Raw genomic sequence first — 15,135 nt, forward strand, 5'->3', positions numbered from 1 at the left:
GTTTCTTCTATTTATGTGATATTATGTGCCAGAGTCAAATCTTCCTTACCCCCATCCTTAAATAATGTGGTCAGATCTTGTTTGCTCCTCATTAAATATTCTGAGCTCCCACTACTGGTTTCCACCATCTTGGCATGTCTACAACTTAGCATATCATATTTCAAGTTTTTCTGAATTGTCTAGAATTAGGAGTTCTGCTTCCTGGGGACTCCCAGTGCTGTATCCTTGGATTAGAGCATTTTAAATTTTCTAGCTCCCCTTTACCTTTCCCCACACTTATACACATTTCAGGATTTGGATATCCCTAGAAACCCTCTGATCAAACTGCTGACAGGCTTTCTGGTGGTTATTTTCTTTTCATTGTACTTTTGCTTTTGTTAGTTAATTAAGTTGACTCCTTCCCCGTGTAACCATGCTTCCAACTGTCTCTTTGTTCTTATTTGATCTAGATGAAGGCGCTTACTAGAGTTTCTTTTATGATTTCTTTAATTGTTTGATCTACTGTCCTTTTTAGATCTTTAATGGAGTATATTTGGGAAAATTAGATTCCTTTATGACATATCACATCAGTATTTTCACCAAGAATCTAGTATATTTTGTATTATGCTGCTCCCCAGACAAACCCAGACTAATTTATGATAAGACAAATCTTTCCTATAAAAATGTAATCATTCTTGAGGTTATGAGTCCCAGTCAGGTGTTGCTACATTCCCTATGGCTGGCAAACTCCCACATCTCTTTTCTCTTCCAGTTATAAGAATACAGAATCTCTGAATATTTAAGCTAAAGTCACCACAATTTATTTTTTCATCTTGATTCATCTTAGTTCCATGAACTAATATAGTTCAGCCTACCATTTCCATTGCGCCTGCTAGAATTCTCATTTAATTGATAGTGTACATTTCATCTTCAGTCTTTTCCGATACTGTGCCTTCAGTCTGGTACTCAACAGAAATAACTCCCAAGACTTTTTTTTAATCCTTCACAAATCAAAACAGCTTTTCCATAATCAACAAATCATTTAGCCAATTGTGAAATGGCAAATATTTTGTCTATTATTGTTCTCTACTAATACTTTCATTAATACCATCCACCCCTACTCTTCTCTACCTCAGCTACATAAGGAGAGCCTTTTTATATTATTTTTATTCCATCTTATTCCACTATCTTAACCTTTACCTTACCATTACCCACATCACATCTATGATCAAGAAATCAAAAACTCCTTTATTTGATCATAAAGCTTTTCATCCTCTAATCTGTTCACCCATTTCAGTACTTTTCCAAGTCATTACCTCTTCTCTGAGTACAAAAACTTACTCCAATCTTGACTTATTAGTATATTAGTTCAACTCTACACTATCTTCTACTCATATCCTTTGCTCCCTTGTCCTATTGTTGCTAAGACTGCCAAATAATACCTCCTACTCCAAATCCTGAATTACTCCCAAAATTTGATTCCATCATTCTTACATTGAAAAAAAGCTGAAGCATATAATTATGCTGAGTCCAATATAAATTTATCCTTTCCAAATCTAAATGCATCTTCATAGTAGTAAGACAATCTGCTGCTTCTCAACTGATTTTTTTTATCCCAATCACCATAAGCAACTATACAAAATCTTTTCTTCCTCTAAGCCTATCTTAGTAACTCTTTCCCTTACACTCTCAAGTGAAGGACCTTCTTAAAAAATCAAGACCATTCACCTGAAGCTCTCTTTTTCCTGCTCTTATGACATTTCTGATTATTTCTTCCTTTCATCTATGAAGAGATGGCTCCACTCCTTGTCAGGGCTAACCCTTCCTCCTATACCACTGACCTCATCCTCCTTCATCTTTTTCAACAGGTTGAACCCCACTATCACTATCTTCTCCAACTGTGGTCTTCTAAATACTCCCTCAAAAAACTCCAATCTTAAAAATTACTAAACTGTAGCATTTCTAGTTATCATCCTGTATTGCTTCTCCCTTTTCAACTAAAGATCTCTTTTAAAAAGTCATTTATTCTCAGTTCCCTTCCTCTATTCTAGTTTTTTTCTAAATTCTTTACAACCTGGCTTCCAGTGACATCAATCAACTGAAACTATTCTCTAAAGTTATCAGCAAACTCTTAATTCCCAAATCTTATGAATTTTCAATTTTTATCCTTTTTGACCTCTTTGAAATACTTAATACTATTGATAACCTTTTCCTCTTTCATGGCAATGCTCTTGGTTCTTCTCTTATCTGCTTAATTATTCCTTCTGAGACTCCTTTGATGAATCTTTACCCACACCATGCTCATTTACTGTGGGTATACTATAAGGTCCTATCCTGGCAACTCTTCTTATCTAAGGATCTTGTCAACTATCATGGATTTACTTATTTTCTCAGATGATTTAAATATCCAGCCCGTAGTACCTCTTCACAACCTACCTATTAGACAATTCCAAGTGGGTATGCATGTATGTATGCCTTTACATATCCCAAACAAAACTCTTTACCTTTCTGGGCTAAACCTCCACTCTTCTGAACTTAACATATTATTACTGAATGGAATGTTGCCTTTCAAGTTATCCAGGCTAACAACTTCAGTGTCATCCTTAACTCCATATTTTTTCATTCCATGTAACCAATAAATTGCCAAACTTTATCATTTCTACCATCACAATATTTCCTGCATGTTATCCCTTCTCTGTCCTCTATCAGACATTTCAAGTGCTTCACAAACTGACCCCATTCTACCTTTCCAGACTTCTTAAAAATCATTGCTCTCATTCAGCAGTGCCACTACTGAGTCTGTATCCCAAGGAAATTATAGAGGAGGGAAAAGGACCAACAAGGGCAAAAATTTTTGTAGCAGCTCTTTTTGTGGTAGCAAAGAATTGGGACAAACAGTATGGCTGAACAATGAGTTGGGATCGGAGGAGAAGAATGGGTTGAATTGTCATCAGGAAATCTCAACTCCTTTAATGTCCCAAGTTTCTCAAGGAAAAAAATGCTATCTTTTTGATACCAACATTCTGCTAGTGTTGCTATCAGAGACATATGGAATGTATCAATATCCAAAGAGTTATAATTGAACATCACACAGAGGACAATAGAGAGGTAAGTAACAAGTGAGAGCAATCTGTAACTATAAGGAGCCTAATATTAGAACAAGAATAAAAATATCATATAGGATGTATATGATAGAGAAGATGAGCTAATAATGTGGAAGCATGAGAGATGATAGTGATTAAAGACCTTTTTACTGAGAAAATTAAGACCATTTCTCTCCCTCTTGTACCCTTCTCTTTATCACTGAAATTCAACATACCCAAAACAGCTTATTATATTTCTTCCCAACCTCACCTTTTTTCTGTTTCTATCAAAGACACTATCATTTCAATCTGGAACTGTTTGATTCTTGATGTCTCATATAATCCTTAGCTTTGTTCAATTCTAAGTTGTTTTCCAATTGGAACACAAGGTTTTGCAAGGGTTAATGTTGAAGAATTATCCATGCATGTTTTGAAAATTTAAAAGCTTTAATAAAAAAAGATGAATAAAATAACATCAATAACTGTTGATTAATATGCCTTCTTTCCCAATCATATGACATGTAATAGTATTGCAAAAGTATTGCAACTTTTGCAAGATGGCATGTTAACTATTACAAAACTGAGTGAAGTTTAATAGGCTACAAGATTTCATTGTTTTTCATTTGGATTATAAAAATAAAATTCTCAGTAGACCAAAAAAAAAGTTTTTTTCAGTTACTTTTGTACTTCCTTTCCCATTTGACCAATTGTACATTTTAAGAAGTACTTTTCTTCAATTGCTTTTTATATCTCCTTTTCCATTTGACCCTTCCAGGGTCATCTCCTATCATCCTGATCTACGTCTTGCTCCTGAAACCAGATGGCTCCAAAAGAGAGTGAGGCTAGTGACTTAGCACAGCTTTTCCTCACTTAAATCCAATTCACTGGCAAGTCATGACATCACCTCCCTGATGTAGCAGTCCTCTTTAAGAAGGCCAATTCTACTTTTTAAGCAGTTTTCTTTTTCTAAGCTGTTAACTTTTTTTTAATAATTATTTTCATTTCTTTTCCCAATTTTTCATCTACCTCTCATATAATTTTATTTATTGTTTTTTGCTGAGGCAATTGGGGTTAAATGACTTGCCCAGGGCCACACAGCTAGGATGTGTTAAGGGTCTGAGATCAGATTTGAATTCAGGTCCTCCTGAATTCAGGGCTGGTCCTCTATCCACTGCACAACCTAGTTGCCCCTTCTCATGTAATTTTTTAAGCTCCTTCTTGAACTCTTCCACAAGTACTTACTGGTCTTGAGGCCACTTCCCATTTTTCTTTAGTGTTTTGCCCATAAGTGTTTTGACATTGTTATCGCCTTCTTAGTTTATTATCTTCTGAGTATTGATCTACTCTGTCACCATAACAACTTTCGATGGTCAGATTTTTTTTGTTTTTTGCTCAGTGTTTTTTGTTGTTTTGTTGCTTTTTTTCTTTTTGCCTTTTCCCTTTCTTTTGAATTTGAACTCTGCTCCTAAGTAGAAGGAGCACTGTCTCAGGCTTCTGATGCCAGTATCCGAAGGTCCATGGGGGAACCCTTGTGTTTTATAACTGCATTGAGGAGGTGGGATGGAGAATGGCTGGTATTTCTTGAGGCTTAAGGGTTCAGCCTGTGAATCTGTGCTGAGCTACGGTCTTTGTGCTGGTGTCTGGTATTGAGGTCAGTGGAATGTTGATGCATTTTCCTAGAGCTATACTGGAGCAAGCAGCAGTCTGATCTATGCCAGAATTATGCTGAAGCACTTGGTGGTTCTCAGAGCGGAAGCTACCAGTTCCCCTGGTTAGGCTGAGGCACATTGCTGAAAGCAGAAGGAGACCTTGCTTTGATATTCACCTGCTCCACTTACTGGGGCTCAGAATCTCCCACTGATTTTCTGAGATCTGGCTTGCTGGGAATGCTTCCTGTCCTGGATTTCAGTCACATTTTACTCAAGACAGGCCTTTCTTCAATCTTCCAAGTTTCTTAGGCTAAAAGATTATTTTGCCCCATCTTTTTTCTGGTTCTGCTTCTCTTAGATTTGTTGGGGGCGCTATTATGATTGTTTAAAAGGTGAATATGGAAGAGTTACAATGATTTATTGCTTACTCCACCATCTTGGCTCTCCACCCTACCCCCATTATATTTTAATCTGGTTCTAGCCATTCTACATTGTCTCAAGCTGCAAGTTTGGAATTTCTGGTGTAGAGGGGAACTTTCTTGTAAGGACATTATATATAGCTCACCATTCTGATGTATTTTTAAAAAATTTGTCAATAGTTGCAAATCATAGCATTAAGAAGAGATGATTTAATAGCACTACATATTACACATTGTGTTTTTACAGTGAAGATACATTATGATATTTGAGCTAGAGGAAAACTTAAAGATAATGTATTCAACTTCAAGCTCATTATAAGTCAGAAGTGTGATGTGATTGACATATAAAACTAATCAGTTTTAGGCTATATGAAAAGGCTTATGTAAAATAAGAACCACTCAGATTATTTCCGGAATATTGTATTGAGTTCTGGTTGCCTTAGATAAACTAATGTATCACAAGAAGGCAGTCAGCATGAGAAAGCAACTGGAAATGTATGAGTTAGATTATTCTGGACAGCGGAGTTATTAGTATGATAGCTATCTAAATTCTTTAAAGAAGCATGAGATATTCTGTGTATTTCTCAAAAGCAAAGCTATTAGCAAAAAAAAAAAAAAAGTGAAATTAAAGAAAGAAAATGTTGAATCTATATTTTAAAATAGAAAAATAAAAAGTTTCCCAATAGCTCTTGAAAACTGGAGTGGGCTAACAATAAGTAGTAAATTACATATTATTGGAGCTGTCCAAAGATTGAATAATTCTAATCTGAATTATTTGGTAAATTTGTGCCAGGTAGGTAATTTATTGGAAATAACTTCATAACTTAAGTCACTAGGTGACTTTTGACAAGTCACTTTTATTCTCTGAGTCTGAGTTTCTTCCTTTATGATGAGGGGATTATGATATTAGCACCATCTTTCTTCCTAGTATCCTTGTGAGAAAAACCACTTTGCAAATCATACAGTGCTTGATAAACATAAGTTTTGACTCTGGGCAAAGCAGGAATGGATAAAATATAAAAATTCATTACTGGTGAGGGGACCTAAGACATTAAACAATTAAATTGAGCAAATAATTTTAATAATTATCATAAACTTATGGATTTTTTTCATGCTTTCATATATTTAATTTTTCCCAGCTTTGCTAAATTACCATTCATTTGCAGATTGTTTTTAGAAGAGGGTAGAGGAGTGGGAAGTACAAACTAAGCATTCTTTGAGACATTACTTCTGTTATACTAGTAACCACCAAGTGAGTCAGAATTTCCTAAATGTTTAATTTAGCAGCGTTCTTATTGGTTTATTTTCTAGGCGCCATTTGAAACACAAGGCTCTCGGGGAGGGGGTTCCCACTTTCCATTCCAATAACATTGGAAAGGGAGCTTTTCTCTCATTCTCTACCAACCACTGTTAAAGAGAAAGAGTTTTTGGCATCAACAAGGGAAGAAAATTGTTTGGGATGCAGCTCCAGCCAGAAGCTGTTGTGATAATATCAACCTCCCTCCTTCCCTTTCCCCTCCCTTCCCCCAACAGAGACAGCCACACTAAACTAATGCTGAGGGCAATTAGTATATCTAATCTTACACAAAATCATAGAATTTGAAAATTGTGAAGGACCTCATCAGCTGGCTAGTCCAACCCATTACAGAACAGTTTTTTTTTTTTTTTTTAAGTTTTCATTAAAATCTAAGCAGGGCAAGGGACTATGTTTTAACTTTTCTTTGTTTCTTTAGCTTTTAGCACAGTGCCTGAGGCAGTAAAAATTTAGCTAATGTTTATTGACCAACTGTGCTGACCAGGCTACAGACTTCTAATCAAAATGCAAAATGTGTATTTTTCTATCACCCGCTCCCTTCCCCTCCCCTCTATGAAGTTAGGTGACTTGCCCAGGATCACACATCTAGTACTCCTTAAGTGTCTAAGGCGGAATTTGAACTCGGGGTCTATGCTCTCTCCACTTCCCCTAGCTGCTCCAGGTCCTCTAGTTTCTATGGGACTGACTGGAAGGACAGAGTCACCCTATCCTCCCAGTTGCCATGGACTGGATTCATCTATATCCCAACATCCCTCTCTACTAATAACAGAACTAAGATCGAGGAAGGGACCAAGTCTCAGGATCACTTGAAGAGCAGCTTCAAGACTGGCACAAGGGGCAGCTAGGTGTCGCAGTGGATAAAGCACCAGCCCTGAAGTCAGGAAGATCAACTCTAGTCTCAGCACTTAACACTTCCTAGCAATGTGACCCAGGGCAAGTCACTTAATCCCAATTGCCTCAGCAAAAAAAAAAAATAATAATAAAAAGACTGTCGCAGATACAACGTGAACTTGGGATAGAGTTTCTCCCCCACACTTCCCACCGCAATGCATCCCTGACCTTCTGATACAACTACTTCTTAAGTGAATTTGCTCCGTTTTAAGTTGCCTCCTTCCTAGCAAACTCCATCTCTTCCTCCTTCCCCCTTTTATTCCCAACCCCTCCCCCAAATCAAGAACAATAAAGATCTGGTGGTAAAGAGGCGTGTGTTTTTGCAGATGTGCAGCGTCGCGGCTGCCTGAGTGAGCGCTCTCCAAGCAAAGAAGAGGGAGGAGATTTGACCCCAGTTGGAGCGGCGTGTCCTTGAAGAATGGTTACACAACCAGGCCAGGGCCTGGTCTCTTGCCATGGGAGCAGAAGAGAATTGACTGAAGGAAAAGATCTAACAAACTTGCAAGCTCCCTCCCAAACCTTCGCTTGCATCTCCCCCTTCTTTTAAAAAAAAAAAAAAAAATGGGGAGGCGGAGTTGGAGGAGGGCTGGAATTGGGGAGGCGGGGTGTCTTAGCCCCACCCTCTTTCCCTGAGCTGGCAGTTCTCCCGGGAGGTTTCTTACGAACTGTCACCCGTGCCCTGCGCTCTCTCCCTGCTGGCCTCAGGTAGCGTGAGTGCCCTCTGGGCTGGGGATCCTCGAGGGTGTTGGGGGAGAGAGGGGAAGGAGGACTAAATCGGAGGGTGAAGGACCTGCCTTGCTGGGATGGTCAAGGTGGGCTGGGGAGCTAATGGTGCTTTCAGAGCAATGTCGAAGTTCAAAGCTAAGTCAGTCCCGGGAGCTGGGTCTCCCGGTTTGGGTCTGGAGTGCCTATAGGGGAGAACTGGAGCGGCTGGCTAGGGGGCTCCCCGCCTTCTAGCTTAACCCATCTCCAACTAAGCAAAAAACTGGCTCCGGAAAGATGGAATCCTCTACTTCTTTGCCCTCCCCTTAATAATCTGTGTTTTTTCCCCATCTGAGTTTAACTTCGTGTTTCCATGGTGGTGTGTGTTTGCTGTTGGCTTTTTCTGTGTGTGTGTTTGAGAAAGAAAAAACAGAAGTGAAATAACAGCCCGAGAGGCAGTGACGGTTGTGCCCATGACGTGACATCTGTGGGCTGTGTGGCGGCTGGCGCTTATTTATAGTTTAAATTGAAATACTACTTCTCCCCACTCCCGGCCTACCTCCGCCCCCGGGAGTGAGTAGGGAAGTTGTTCGTGTTTCACTGTAAACCAAGAAATATTTAGCTGTAATGCAAAACAACAGAGTGGAAATGGGAGTAGAGCCACCAAGGCACAGATTGATCTTAAAACTACTCATTCAAGCTTCTCTCTAAAACATATTTAACAGTTTCCTGAAAGTACCGGACTCTCCAATTTGCTCCCTGTGTCTATTGACTGCCTGCCACCTCCCCACACACATACTCCTACCACAAATCCTCTTATTTCTGTGGCTCAGCAATTGGGATCCGAATTGATGCCACCTCCTACTTCCCGCTTAAATTACTGCATCTTTTGTCTGCCCTATACCCTGATATTTTAAATTGGAGATCATACCTGCAAGTATGGGGCATGTTTTGTTCATGGTGTTCCACATGTTGGTGCTCTAAGAAGGGTTTAGAGACTCTTTTAAGAGGAAACACCTGTAGTGGAAAGAACATTGAATTGGAAATTGTGATGCCCAGATTCTGCTTCTGGTTCTGTCTTTACCTATCAGTATGATTTGGGGAAAGTTACTTCCCCTCTCTGGACCTCAGTTTCCTCATCTGTAAAATAAGATTATTGGACTAAAAAGGCATTTTAAGGTGTCTTTCAAGACTAAAATTCACAGATCTCTAAAGTATTAGGAACCTTCTAATTCCAAAATGCCAGAATTCTAGCCTCTGACATAAAGTCTTTAATCCCTGAAGGGTTAACAAAGAAAATAAGTTTTTCCTCCATTATCTTTATAACCCTGAAAAGCCAAGGGTCTTCTGACTCACACTAAGAGAATCCCCTGGAGATTTCAGGAAAGCCAGCCCTGAACAAGTGACTGGTGGGAGAGGGTGGAGATGGCAAAAGGAAAAACCGTTGGAAAATAGTCTGCATGCCAGAAAAAGGGAAGTGTGTCTACCACTGGATAGGAAACAGCTTAGTTTATAATCAGGTTTTTTAGAACGTATTTTTGGTGAGTGGGTGATGGGAACATAGACAATGGAAATGATTTTCCAAATTTCTTGTAACCTTACACCAAGATGGAGAGAACACCCTGTAGAATACTTCTTTACTTTCCCTTTGGGACAGCACATTCCACTATAAGGAAGACATGTTCTGGATTTGCAGCTGTGCCAAGACCCTTAATACAGTGGCATCAGCTTTCATTATGCAAGGCTCTTATTGGACCTAGAATCCTCTTAAGGTCTGTGGGAGGTAGAGACCTATTTGGCAAGGATTTTCCCTGAAATTACATTTTATATAGAGCTCCTTGGAAAAGTCTTGTGAGATACAAAACTTTGTATTTTTAAAAGGTAATAATAAAAACAAATACAACAGGTTCGGTCTTTTTCTCCTGAAGTGTTTCAGCAAATTTTGGTTTATAGTCGACTTTGCATGCCTTTTTTTTTTTTTTTTTAAATAAAAATACTATCAGAACTCATGTTTTGTGCATGATTCTCGGGTATGTGCCTGAGGCATGTTTTGCCTGGTATATAAATGAGGCCTCAGAGTTCCCCACAGTCTACTCCCTTCATTGCTATGCAGTAACATGGGAAGGTTTGCTAAGATGCTTGGAGATCTCTTATTTAGTGGCAAAGGAGGCTTCACTCTGAATCAGCTCACATCAAATGGGCTTGGGAAATAAAAAATTTATTTCAGAACACAGCAGGAGCCCCATGTGAGTTCTATGGGATAAAATAATTTCATATCGCATAGAACATATATTTAGAGCTGAAAGGCATCTTAGAGATCATTTCATCTGACTTCGTGTTAAAGCAGAGAAAACAATGGCACAGGGAATATGAAAGACTTTCAGAATACAAAGCCAGGACTAGAGTTTCCCAGACTTATTCCACCACACCATGTTACCAGTCATAGTCCTAATGCTTTTTAGCTGATTGGAAAAATTTTGTATTAGACTTGTTAAAACTGGAAAAGATTTTCATTGAATTCCCTCTTCTTAAAGTAGAGTTCTCAATAGTATTCTAGAGTTTAAAAGGTTCTTAGGGAACTTTTCAGTTAACATCCAACACAATTTTACAGAAACAGAGCAAACTGAGACCAAGTGAAATCAAGGAACTTTTGTAAAGTAATACAATAGCAGTGAGGATTTGAACCCACATCCTCTGATTTCAAAGCATTTTTCATGCTACCATGGGAGAAGTCATTTTCCCAACTTAATAACAGAAGCAAAACTGACTTAGAAAGATCCCAGGTCTCTGGACTTCTGGACTTTTTCCACTATGAATTAATATTGACATGGATGATGATTCTCAAATACTAATGAATTTTAAACTTACTTAGGGTCATTGTAACCTTTAGTGTGCTAAAGTAGAAAAAATTCTAGGTAGAAAGAGGCACTTAAATTCTGTGATTTTTAAATTCTAGGTTGTAGAGCAGATATGATTATCTCAGAGACAGATAAAGCAAAATACAGAGAGAAGAGATATAAAGGACTTTAGTTTTCTTATCTATAAAATGACTGGGTTGGACTTGTAGTCCTTTGCAATCAGGAAAGGTAAAATGAGTTACCTGAGGTCACAGACTTAATTAGCAGAAGAACCAGGATTATAACCTAAGTCTCTTATCTGTTTAGTGTACTTCCCACTGTAGCTACCTTGGGATTGTTATAAAAAAGTGAGATCACTTTTAAGTTTTTATTCAATGAAAGCAATAGGTAGTCATTATTGCTAGTATATAAATGTCAACTATGATTATTATAATGCATGTGACCTGCATAGACTCAGCTGACAAGTGTATAAAGAGCTTTCACATCATGAATCTAAGGTTAATGTGACAAATGATATGACACAAAAAAAAAAATTCAAAATAGTAAATATATTAATATGGAGTCACAAATTTCTAGATGGGATTTTTCAGTGAGGCTTCCTGGAGGAAGCGGTATTTGAGCTAGGATTTAAAGGAATGGTAGGAATTCAATAGGTGGAAAAGTGTGGAAGGAAAACATTCCAGGCATAAGGAATAGCATGACCAAAGGTAAAAAAGAACAGGGATTGAGGGAGAGAGGGACAGCAAATAATCAGGTTGTACTAGAAAATAGGTTCATGGAGGGGAGGAGTTTGAAGTAAGGCTAGCAAGTTAGGATAGTGTTATATTAAGATAGAGTTATGAATATTCCAGAATAAATAAGAAGTTCGGTAAGATTTTTGAGCAAAGGAATGATTGAGGAAGAAAACCCTGGGCTCTAAATTGTTTTGGTTATAGATCTCTATCAGCAAACTATATAGAGAGGATATTCCCCAACATTTGTGACTTACTTATTTATAAACTATATACATATTCAGTCATGTACACGACAAAGTCCATGGGGTTTTCTTGACAAAGATACTGGAGTGATTTGCTGTTTCCTACTCCAAGTGTCGCCATTTTTCAGATTAGGAGCTGAAGCAAATTAGGAGTTAAGTGACTTGCTCAGGATTATACAGCTAGTATCTAATGATGTATTTGAACTCAGATCTTCCAGATTCCAGTATACTATACCTTGTATCATCTAGCTGCCCATATACATGTTACCGTTGTATTAATAACTATATATGATATTAAATGTACACAATTAAAAAAGAAAGAAACTAACATTTTGGAAATAATGTTCTATTTTTTATTAATAACATTTTTAAAGAAAGCAATGTAGTTGTACATATTTATTTTTTTAAAAACTTTGGCTGAATGTTTTGTGGTACTGCTACTAGGAGGTCTAGTTCTAAGTTTTTTTTTTTCAGCATTTGATTAATTTTTTGTGATAGGTAAAAAAGATATTGTATGCTAAAGTTGCATAATTTCAAGTGGAAGAGGTACATTTACTTAATCATGATAATCATTTTAAATTCTTATCTATCAATTATGCAAAGGTTTTTGTTGAAATCTGATTAACAATTTTTATCTTCCTCAAGGTCAATCAAGTATACCTCATAGAATAATAGAAAAGTATATATTTTTTATGTTTTTAACAAATAGTTTCTAATTTGGAGATTTTAAGCCATGCTGAGAGCTTTTGCAGATGATACATGTGTTGTTTTTAGCAATTCTGAAAGTATTTGGAAGGAGAGAGTAATGGGCACTATCAAGTGCTGCATAGACATTAAGAAGGATGAGAATTGAGAAAAGATAACCACATTGGTAATTTAGAGAGTATTGGTAACTTTACAAGACAGTTTCATTTCTGAGATGAGTCAAGGATAAAGAGGAATTTGATAAGCAGAGAGAGAATGATGGTGTCCTCAAGGGAAAGAGGGCTGGGTTTGGGAAGAAAGATAAGGCAACAGAGATAGCCTGTCCATTGCATACATCCAGTGCTACTTGCCTTTTCCCACCAAAGGGGAAAAAATAGTAGGGGAGCTTTAATGAAGGGTACTGATTCAGAGGGCAAAGCACACCTGTTGAGACATCTGTGGCAACTACACCATAATTTGGGGGAAAGGGGAGGGGGAGGACGGTTGGAAGATAGAAGGGGAAGATGGGGATTTTATTTGTTCAGCTATTACTAGTTCCGGGATCTTATTTTTGTTATAATTACCCTGAGGGGACGAACGAGACACACAAAGAAACCATTGGTGATAGGGTTGAAGTGGGGAAGTTTTGATCTTTGACTGTACTATAGACAAGTCCAATATAACTTAGAAGAAGAGAAATAATAACTTGTGTTTTAACTGATTTGTTGATCACTACCCCTTATTCTCCAGCTTCAACTCACTTTAGAGATCACTGGTATCAAGGATAAATTGGGAGGAGAGGGAAGAGTAGCAGTAGAAGACTTATTAGGAGACACTATTACAATGTTTCAGATGTAATGAGGATCTGCTGTTACAAGAGCTTTGTTAGTGGGATTAGAGAAGGATTCTATTTCTGATTCCATTTTATAATTGATTCTATTCTCTATCATCCCTAAGCATACTGTAAAATTGCCCAAACTATATTTTTTTGGCTCTGAATTATGTTCAGAAGTTCAGCTTTTCTTTCTGAGCTAAGTTGTCCTATAGATCACTTTAATTCAAAGAAATATGCTGTCTCTATACATGTTAATCATGTACAACTAAGAGAGATTGGTTATCTTGCTAATAAGGCAAGTCTCTTTACCTCTGTCTACTTCAGTGTCCTCAGCTATAAAATGAGAATCACAGTACCTACCTCCCAAAGTGATTATGCAGGTAAAATTAGATATTTGCAAAGCTCTTCATAAGCATTAAAATGATTTATAAATCCTAGCTATTTGTTATGAGCCAGAACTTGAAACAAGGTGTTAACTCACTGGAATTGATAGAAACAATACTTAAGTTTACACCTTTGAGAGTTCACACATTAGCTCACATATTAGTTCACAAGTCTGGGAGATTTCAGGATTCATTATGAGATTCACAAGTTTACACCTCCCACAATCCCACTCTCGGAGGAGGAGTTAACCTTTGGGTTCACACCTTTAAGAGATCATATATATGAAGCTTTCAGAGCCTCAGTCAGGGAGTTAGACTTCCGGAGATTCACAAGTGAGGAGTGAGATTCAGAGCCAGGATTCAGAGAGAGCTGGAGGCTGAAGCTTGCAGAGGCAAAGGACTAGCAATAAGAGCTCTCGGAACCAAGGAAAACTAACCGGCTATTTTGGAAGAGACAATAAAGAGCTGTACTTTAATCCCTGGCTGCATTTGAGGTGATTATTATATTGAACTGAAACAAAGGCTGCCTCCAGAAAACCTCCCCAAGAAACCTCCTCCCAGAGAACCATTATATTTTAGAAAAGAAGAGAACACTACAATTATTAATAATAGTATTGTCATTATTTGCTAGATCTTGTTAACTTTCTGGAAAAAAAAAATGTGAGAGAGGAAGGAAAGAGTCAAAGACAACTCCCAAATTTTAAACCTAGGAGAATAGATTGTGCTGACAAATCAAAGACAAAGTTAGTGAAGGCAAAAGGAACAAGTTTGGGGGAAGAGATAAATAAATTTTGGGACATATATCTGGAGAGAAGCTCTGCAGGCAGTTAGAGATGTGCGTCTGACTGTAGTTTTAAAAGTCATCAACATCAAGGTCATGATTGAAGCTTGTAATAGCCTTGAAAGTGGGTGCAGGAAGGATTGAGGAGAATCAAGTACAAATTCTCAACATTCCAGAAAAGGAAGAGGCAATAATAATGGAAAGCGAAAGGATCAGTGAGAGAGATAAAGAGAGATAAAGAAAAATTTCATTCATAAATGTGTATTGCAAATATCAAGTGCACAAAACCATGTTTCTGGTATTTTTTTCTTTTTTTGACCAGACATGTGATTTCATCGATACCAATACAGGTTGCCACCTATTCAGTAATTTATGATCTTAAAGAGGTGCCTGAGATGCTGAGAGATTAAGTGAATTGCCCAGGGCCCTGCCCAGGATCCCAGATCGGTATATGATAGAAGCAAGACTTGAACTGAGTATTTTCCTGACTCCAAATCTAGCACTATCCATCTTGCAATGTTGTGTCTCATGTATGTGGCATTTAGGAGATAAAGATGAAGAATGGTCCAATTTCTGTTTT

The 15,135-nt window shown here is 37.7% G+C and overlaps 1 protein-coding gene across 1 annotated transcript in view; it reads left to right on the forward strand.

Moving 5' to 3' along the window:
* Window positions 1-15,135, forward strand: part of SYNE3 (spectrin repeat containing nuclear envelope family member 3) — a 206,549-nt gene that overhangs the window by 12,458 nt on the left and 178,956 nt on the right. The window contains exon 4 of the mRNA XM_051978431.1: window positions 7,663-8,041. The gene's annotated coding sequence lies outside the window, so the exon portion shown is untranslated. The remainder of the gene's footprint in view (window positions 1-7,662; window positions 8,042-15,135) is intronic.

The sequence above is a fragment of the Antechinus flavipes genome, chromosome 2 (genome assembly GCF_016432865.1).
Source record: "Antechinus flavipes isolate AdamAnt ecotype Samford, QLD, Australia chromosome 2, AdamAnt_v2, whole genome shotgun sequence".
NCBI lineage: Eukaryota > Metazoa > Chordata > Mammalia > Dasyuromorphia > Dasyuridae > Antechinus > Antechinus flavipes.